We start from the raw sequence: 8978 nt of genomic DNA, 5'->3' as shown, positions 1-8978 counted from the left end.
TTTTATTGCATTAAATAAGGATTTGATCACCTTCCAACCAGTAAGAATTCCGGCTCTCACAGACCTGTTAGTTTTGTCTCTAAGAAACCCTCCCATTCTCCATTCATTACCTGTATTAACTGCACCTGTTTGAACTCGTGATCTGCATAAAAGACAGCTGTCCACTCTCACTCAATCAGACTCCAACCTCTCCACAATGGGCAAGACTAGAGATGTCTTAGGACATCAGGGACAAAATTGTAGACTTGCACAAGGCTGGAATGGGCTACAGGACAATAGGTAAGCAGCTTGGTGAAAAGGCAACAACTGTTGGCGCAATTATTAGAAAATGGAAGAAGTTCAAGATAACAGTCAATCTCCCTCAGTCTGGGGCTACATGCAAGATCTCACCTCGTGGAGCCTCAATGATCATGAGAAAGGTGAGGGATCAGCCCAGAACTAAACGGCAGGACCTGGTCAATGACCTGAAGAGAGCTGGGACCACAGTATCAAAGAAAACCATAAGTAACACACTACGCCGTCATGGATTAAAATCCTGCAGTGCACACAAGGTCCCTCTGCTCGAGCCAGCGCATGTCCAGGCCCGTCTGAAGTTTGCCAATGACCACCTGGATGATCCAGAGGAGGAATTGGAGAAGGTCATGTGGCCTGATGCGACCAAAATAGAGCCTTTTGGTTTAAACTCCACTCGCCGTGTTTGGAGGAAGAAGAAGGATGAGTTCAACCCCAAGAACACCATCCCAACCTTGAAGCATGGAGGTGGAAACATCATTCTTTGGAGATGCTTTTCTGCAAAGGGGACAGGACGACTGCGCCGAATTGAGGGGAGGAAGGATGGGGCCATGTATCGCGAGATCTTGGCCAACAACCTCCTTCCCTCAACAAGAGCATTGAAGATGGGGCGTGGCTGGGTTTTCCAGCATGACAACGACCCAAAACACACAGCCAGGGCAACTCAGGAGTGGCTCCGTAAGAAGCATCTCAAGGTCCTGGAGTGGCCAAGCCAGTCTTCAGACCTGAAGCCAATAGAAAATGTTTGGAGGGAGCTGAAAGTCTGTGTTGCCCAGCGACAGCCCCAAAACCTGAAGGATCTGGAGAAGATCTGTATGGAGGAGTGGGCCAAAATCCCTGCTGCAGTCTGTGCAAACCTGGTTAAGAACTACAGGAAACGTCTGATCTCTATAATTACAAACAAAGGTTTCTGTACCAAATATTAAGTTCTGTTTTTCTGATGTATCAAATACTTATTTCATGCAATAAAATGCAAATTCATTATTTAAAAATCATACAATGTGATTTTCAGGATTTTTGTTTTAGATTCCGTCTTTCACAGTTGAAATGTACCTATGATAAAAAAAAAAAAATTACAGACCTCTACGTGCTTTGTCAGTGGGAAAACCTGCAAAATCGGCAGTGTATCAAATACTTGTTCTCCCCACTGTATATATATATATATATATATATATATATATATATATATATATATATATATATATATATATATATATATATATATATATATATATTGTTGTGGTTACCAAATTCGCAAACCACCATTCAGGTCCCTTAGGTGAGGTATCTCGGTAAGTGCATGTGTAGTTAGGCCCAAACCCGTTGTCTAGTGGGAATACATGTCATTTATGCGAGCTGCGACTCTTCAGGATAGCCGTTTTTCTTTTACTATCTTTATTTTGGACCAACCGCCATGATTACCACCACAACCACAACATCAACCACCAACCACAACGCCGCTTCACCACAACCGCCACGACCTTCCCGTCACACCTCGCAACCGTAGCATCGCCACCGTTCTTGCCCCGCTGTGGGTACCGGTGTTGGACTCGTGCAGAGCGCGCGTCGAACAGCGTGTACAAAATCACGGATTTTGTGCTTCAAAAACGGATCAAAAACGACACACGCCCACTTTTTGCCGTCCAATCGGTGAGCGAGGGACGATTTGGCCCCGCCTCCAGGGCGATCGATATATGCAAATTTGTGGATCAAAAAGCCTTCACGCCCACTTTTTCTCGGGCCAATGGGGAGCGAGGTGAAAGGTCAAAGGGAGGGGGTCAAAGGCGAAGCTACGGGGGGATAAAAGGACCGTGTTCGTCGGTAGGAGAGTCCAAAGAAGAGTCGGAGGGTGGAGAGTCGGAGAGTCGGAGAGTCCAGAGGCGGAGAGTAGGAGAGTCGGAAGCAGAGGGTCAAGACTTCGCGGGCGGTGGAGCTGCTCGTCGTGTGCGTTGGAGTCGGAACGGAGGAGACGAGCTGTGGAAAGGCGGCGACACCAGACGAGGGGGTGCTCGCGTCGTGCAGGGAGCTGCACCCGAGGGAGGCCGACAGCGCGACCTGGCCGAGGTGGAGACGCACACCAGGGATAATAAAGATCCTCTATACCCCGAGCATCAGCAACCCCCTCCTGTTTCCCCCCGCGCTGAGATAGTGCGACCAAGGGGGCCCCTTTCCCACCCTCTACCAGGCACACTCCGCGAGGCCCGCGGGGTTGGGGCGCCATCGCCGCTCCGCGTCTCATCACCAGACGGGTAGGCGCGACCCGGTCTCGGCCTCAGGCCCGCCTCATCCTTGAGGGTATTTCTTTTCCTTGGTTTTGGGTATGTGTTGTCGGCGCCGTCTGTGAAGTAGAATTGTATAAGTGTTGCCGTGTGCTTGGTAGTCGGTATAAGCTCTGCATTGTCTTCGCTTTTATATTTGCTTTTTGTGTAAATGGAATTGTGTTTTCTTTTTTTTTTGTGTGCTTTTGGTGGAATTGAATGTGTGCTTTCCGTTCGTCGCGAATAAATGTGCTTTGTGTTGAACTGTTTCCCGCTTCGCTTCGTCTTTTTCCCCCATTGAACCCTCATCTTGCTTCACGTAAAGGATTGGTAGTGGGCTGAATACGCCCGATAATTAATCGAACCGTCGAGGTCGACGATAACACCGCTCGGTTATTCTGATAGTACGGAACGGGTCGCTTAAGTGGCCCGTGTCCGAAGTCGACCTGCGGCGAGGTGCGATGGCCCGGTCTACCCTCCGCGTGGGTACTTAGGTAGGTCGAATTCGGCGAGCAACCCTATCCCACGCGGGGGCTGATTGGCTCGATCGCGGTGAGACCGAAAGGTCCACCCGTGACTGGTTCCCGGCGTTAGTCCGAGAGGGTCACGACTGGATTGTCCGTCCGGTGGGCGACGTGCCGCGATTCGAGTTACGTGGCCGTCAGCACGCCGGCGGGCGCGAAGACCGCAACACTGGTGTCAGGTCGTGCGATACAAATTCATCGCCCTCCTCGCGGCACTGGTATCGGAGAACAGGAAAACAGGCTCTCCTGTCTCCGGCTAAATTCACGGGAATCGGTCCAGGGGTGAGAGAAGCGACCCCCGATTCCCTCCAAATTACGAGCGAGCAAATTAACCCTTCACGAGAAGCAAGATGGCGTCTCAAGGCGAGCGGGAGCCGGGGGTATTAGAAATGGATGTAGAATGTGTAGGATCCATGGTCCAGGATGGAATCCCCGAGCAGGAAATGTTGATTGTGCAGGAACACGGACTCGCCCAACTGAACCCAGGGCCCGAGGTGGGTGCGGCAGCGGCCGCGGTGTATGACACCTCCCCCCCCCTCTCCACCAAAACCCTTCCCCAACCCTTGCCGAAACGGCTCAGCTGAGTGCATCCAACATGGCCCAGCTATGCGCCATGCTGGCGGCAATGAACGAAAAGATGAATGCGAAAATGATCGAAAAAATGGATGCAAATACAAACGAAATGAAAGACATGAACAAGCAAATGAATGAAGTGAAAACGACGATAGATACAAATACAAACGAAATGAAAGGCATGAACGAAAAGATGGATACAAATACAAATGAAATGAAAAACGAAATGAACAAGCAAATAAACGGAATGGAAGCAAACATGAAGGAGGAAATGAAAAAGTTCCGGGGGGAGACGCAGAACATGGGCCGATGCCTGCAGGCGGGCATGAAGGCCGTGACAAAGGAAATAATAGTTGAGACAAGGGAGGTAAAGGGTGAAGAGTTGGCAGAGACACGGGAGATAGAAAAAATAGAGGAGAGACTGCACGGTGAGGACGGGGTAAGTGACGCGCACACACACACGGAGGTCGTGGAGGACAATGGGGTTGAGCTCGCGGAGCGTGTGGAGACCCAGTGCGAGCACCTGGATGGCCTCCTCCAGGAACGAGGGGAGGGAGTATGCCCCCTTGAGGCGAGTCACGACCAGGTGAGTTCGGTCGTGCTTTGCGAGGTTGAGGGGACGAGTGCTGTGGACGGGTGCACGGAGAGCTTGGGGGGTATAGAGGCCCCGGAGACCCTTGTGGGGACACGAATCCCCAGTGTAGTTGTCCCTGTGTGTGTGGTGCAAGGCGTGAGTGCGTCCCCGTGTGTGGAAGCGACCCCGTGTGTGAGTGGTGTGGTGGCGATGGTGCCGGAGTGCGTGCTTCCCAGCACGCCGTGTGTGGAAGAGGCGCCGTGTGTGTGAATGAGGCACCGCGGGTGAGTGCCCTCGTGTGTGTGGATGAGGCACCGCGGTTGAGTGCCCCCGCGTGTGTGGATGAGGCACGGAGTGCGAGTGAGGCACCGCGGGTGAGTGCCCCCGCACGCGTGAGTGAACGGCCGTGTGCAAGGTCGCTGTGTGCAAGGGAGACCGTGTGTGTGAGAGAGCGGTATGTGAGGGAGATGTCGGTTGGCATGCGGGAGCACGCAGCCGCGTCTCCCGGTGTGAGTTTAATGGTGTGGACTGTGTGCGTCGTAACACGCAGGTATGCGTGTGTGGAATGGAGACGGAGACGGCGACAGAGGAGAGAAAGCCGGGTAGCGGCTGTAGTTGTTTCGGGGACCGTGCCGGGTTCACCCAGCAGTGAGCACGCGGTTCGTGCTGTGCAACGCACGAGACCACCACGTGCTCGCTTGCGAGAGTGAAGTCCCGGTCCGGAAACGCACGCGGTGGATTTGCCGATCCCGCGGAATGACAAAGTTTAGGCAGGTAAACGGATTTGGACCGGACGGGTTCTCCACGCGATCGTGTGTGTTAAGCTCCAACGGGCAAAGCACATGTGTTCGCGTGGGGAACCCCTCGAGACGTGGGGCTTGTGTTTTTTTTTTTATGCGCACGGTGACGTCATGGCTGCACGTGTGGTTGGAATCCGGCAGGAGGGGTATCCCGGCCGGATGGTACCGTCCAAAGAGGGACGAGGTGCACGTGCAGCTGCATGACGTCACGGGCAGGTGTAAAGTGCGCGAGCTCTGAGTTGCCGCGCAGGTGCTGCGCATGAAAAAAAAAAAAAAAACAGCAAGCTTCACTTTCGGGTGCACAGGATTCCTGGGTAAGGGGTGGAAGACCCCCTTAACCCTGGGCACAGGATGGAAACTAGTTAGGGGAAAGGGTTAGCTTAGTTAGACCGACTTCATGGGGCAGGGGTAAGTCCTCATGGAGTCCGTGGAATGGATTAGTTAGAGGGATTGTAGCCAGATTTAGGTTGGGAAATAAAATGAATAATTTGGAGACATGGACAGACTTGTGAATGTGAAGAGGGGACGTAGTTTAGCTACGTAGTGTTAAATGGAGCGTGCTATAGTTTAAGGGACGACGTGGGAGCACGAGTTAGTTAGGGGGTGCAGTTAGAAGGATGGCAGAGTTCAGCGGTGTGTGTGTTGAAGAGTTGGTGAGTTGTGAGGTGAGTACTTGTTGAGTGAGTGAGGCCAGCGGGTCTGTGTGAGTGGAGTGAATGGGGAATGCATGGTGCGATGAGTGATTGGGGGGAGGAGTGACTCCCGCCCAAGGGACCCCGGGGTCAGAGTAAAGTGAGTTAGCTGGGTTAGTCAAATTGAAAAATGGAGGTCGTTTTGTTGTTGGTGGGAGTGTAGGCTCGAAACCCATTTGGAGGGGTGCAGGAGCCCTGTTGACGGGCTTGGGAGCGTGGCTGCGAAAGGTGAGTATCGCTGAGTGGGTACCTCGGGCACCAGGCTAGTCGGCCGCGGTAGGCCATGGGCCCATGGGGGGCCGGGATAGAGTAGTGGGCACGGGTGCGCCTGCTTGGTGCGGGGGCCCGGGGCGCCATTAGCCGAGTGGGCAGTGTTGTGGGCACGGGTGACCCTCGGAAAGGGGCCCGGGAGGCCGGCCTGCCATGTGTGCGTTTCAGGGGAGGTGCCATGGGGGGCACTCCCCGGTGTTAGGGAGCTGGTAGGCTCGGAGGCAGTGTAGTGCCCGGGGGTGCCATAGCGGGAGAATCGGCAGAGGGTCGTGCCTGCCAAAGGGAGCCACGTGTCCCAGCCAGGAGACCGTGTGAGGGCACGGAGAGAAAATTGGGGGGCGAGGCCCGAAATTGTAAGGACACCAACACAGGCGACGGGAATCTGGGTTTATAGAACCAATAGTTTAAGCGAGAGGCGCTTGTTGAAAGCCCCGGGGTAGTTTAACAGTTAAATGGTTAGGGTAGATTAGGAGATGTACCCCTCCGCACCATCCATCCCCTCGCTCTCGTTGTGGGCCGCTGGACCCACTTGGGTTATAGATCGCCGAACTCTGGGGAGGCCATTCTGAGGCTTCGTTGGGCCTCGACACAGGACGTTAGCTCTCCCTTATTCCCCTCCGGGAAGGGAACGTAGGGGTTGGGAGTAGGTTAGGTGACAGGATAGGTTAGCCGAACAAGGACGATAAAGGGGGTTAGGGGACGATTTATAGAGGGGAAGTAAAAATAAAAACAACAAAAAAATAAGTTGGGGCTAAATTGGTTTTTCACAAATTAAGGGAGTGGGTATGTACAGTGACAGGCAAAGGCGATAGGTTGGGAGGGAGACAGGTAGGTAGGTCCGAGCCCGCCTTCCAAGTGGCCAGCACCACCGCACTCCCTCCACCAACCTCCATTGAACGGCAAAGGCTGGCCAACTTCATCGGCTGGCCGTGTTTTGCTTCAAGGCGGAGGCCGGCCAACTTCATCGGCAGCTGTGTGCTGCAAGGCCTGTGCCGGCCAGTTCATCTGCTGGCTGTTTTTCTTCGAGGACTGTGCCGGCCTGGTTCTGCGGGCTGTGTTTGCCTGCAGCGGCCTTCCTCTGCGGGCTGTGTTTGCCTGCTGCCTTTGCCATGCCATGCCCACTGCCCACGTTCACCAGCCCCGTTCAATTTTTGCTTTGCCCCCCCTGTTCATTTCCATGTGCGCCAGGATCAAGGCAACAGTTTGCAAGCTGCGAGAACTGCCCTGTTGGCAGCTACAACACGGGCCTGCAGTGGCGGCCCGTGCACCGTGTTTGTGTCCATGCATCCATTCGTTGTGTTCATTGCGTGTGCCACTTGAGCTGGCACGGAGACTACGTTTGTGCGGCCCATGCACCGTTGTGGTTCACTGCATTCAGTTCAAACCGTGCATCCATCCATTCGTTGTGTTCATTGTGTGTGCCACTTGAGCTGGCACGGAGACTGCGTTGTGCAGCCCATGCACCGTTGTGGTTCACTGCGTTCAGTTCAAAAGGGAAGGCCTTGGACTGCGTGTGAGCAGCCAGCCACGTTCCCTGTCACCTGCATTATTTGAGTCAGAGACTGCATGTGGGCAGCCTGGCTCCCTGCTAACTGCTTTTCTTTTGTAGAGTTCAATGATCCTGGGCCATGGTTTAGTGCAAAATTTGTAAGTTAAGGTAAGATGTACTGTAAATATGAGTGCGCCCCCGGCATGTATGTCTTAGCGCCGGCAATTTTATTTAAGTCGTCCGTGTGAGTGAGTTTGTTTAGATAGTTACGCAGCCCTCAGGTTATTTATTTTGGGGACACGAATACCATGAATGTCGCACTCAGGGATCCGTAGGTAAAATGTACTAGGGGAAAACTACACATGATGGCACACGAAAATTTGACGACTCGGGACGAGTCTGTAAAAAGGGAAGGGGGTAGTGTTGTGGTTACCAAATTCGCAAACCACCATTCAGGTCCCTTAGGTGAGGTATCTCGGTAAGTGCATGTGTAGTTAGGCCCAAACCCGTTGTCTAGTGGGAATACATGTCATTTATGCGAGCTGCGACTCTTCAGGATAGCCGTTTTTCTTTTACTATCTTTATTTTGGACCAACCGCCATGATTACCACCACAACCACAACATCAACCACCAACCACAACGCCGCTTCACCACAACCGCCACGACCTTCCCGTCACACCTCGCAACCGTAGCATCGCCACCGTTCTTGCCCCGCTGTGGGTACCGGTGTTGGACTCGTGCAGAGCGCGCGTCGAACAGCGTGTACAAAATCACGGATTTTGTGCTTCAAAAACGGATCAAAAACGACACACGCCCACTTTTTGCCGTCCAATCGGTGAGCGAGGGACGATTTGGCCCCGCCTCCAGGGCGATCGATATATGCAAATTTGTGGATCAAAAAGCCTTCACGCCCACTTTTTCTCGGGCCAATGGGGAGCGAGGTGAAAGGTCAAAGGGAGGGGGTCAAAGGTGAAGCTACGGGGGGATAAAAGGACCGTGTTCGTCGGTAGGAGAGTCCAAAGAAGAGTCGGAGGGTGGAGAGTCGGAGAGTCCAGAGGCGGAGAGTAGGAGAGTCGGAAGCAGAGGGTCAAGACTTTGCGGGCGGTGGAGCTGCTCGTCGTGTGCGTTGGAGTCGGAACGGAGGGGACGAGCTGTGGAAAGGCGGCGACACCAGACGAGGGGGTGCTCGCGTCGTGCAGGGAGCTGCACCCGAGGGAGGCCGACAGCGCGACCTGGCCGAGGTGGAGACGCACACCAGGGATAATAAAGATCCTCTATACCCCGAGCATCAGCAACCCCCTCCTGTTTCCCCCCGCGCTGAGATAGTGCGACCAAGGGGGCCCCTTTCCCACCCCCTACCAGGCACACTCCGCGAGGCCCGCGGGGTTGGGGCGCCATCGCCGCTCCGCGTCTCATCACCAGACGGGTAGGCGCGACCCGGTCTCGGCCTCAGGCCCGCCTCATCCTTGAGGGTATTTCTTTTCCTTGGTTTTGGGTATGTGTTGT

This window comes from Eptatretus burgeri, chromosome 14 (assembly GCF_056783735.1).
Source record: "Eptatretus burgeri isolate ZD-2024b chromosome 14, Ebu_testis_v1, whole genome shotgun sequence".
NCBI classification, from domain to species: domain Eukaryota; kingdom Metazoa; phylum Chordata; class Myxini; order Myxiniformes; family Myxinidae; genus Eptatretus; species Eptatretus burgeri.
The sequence above is the reverse complement of the archived record's forward strand: the minus strand, read 5'-3'. Positions refer to the sequence as shown.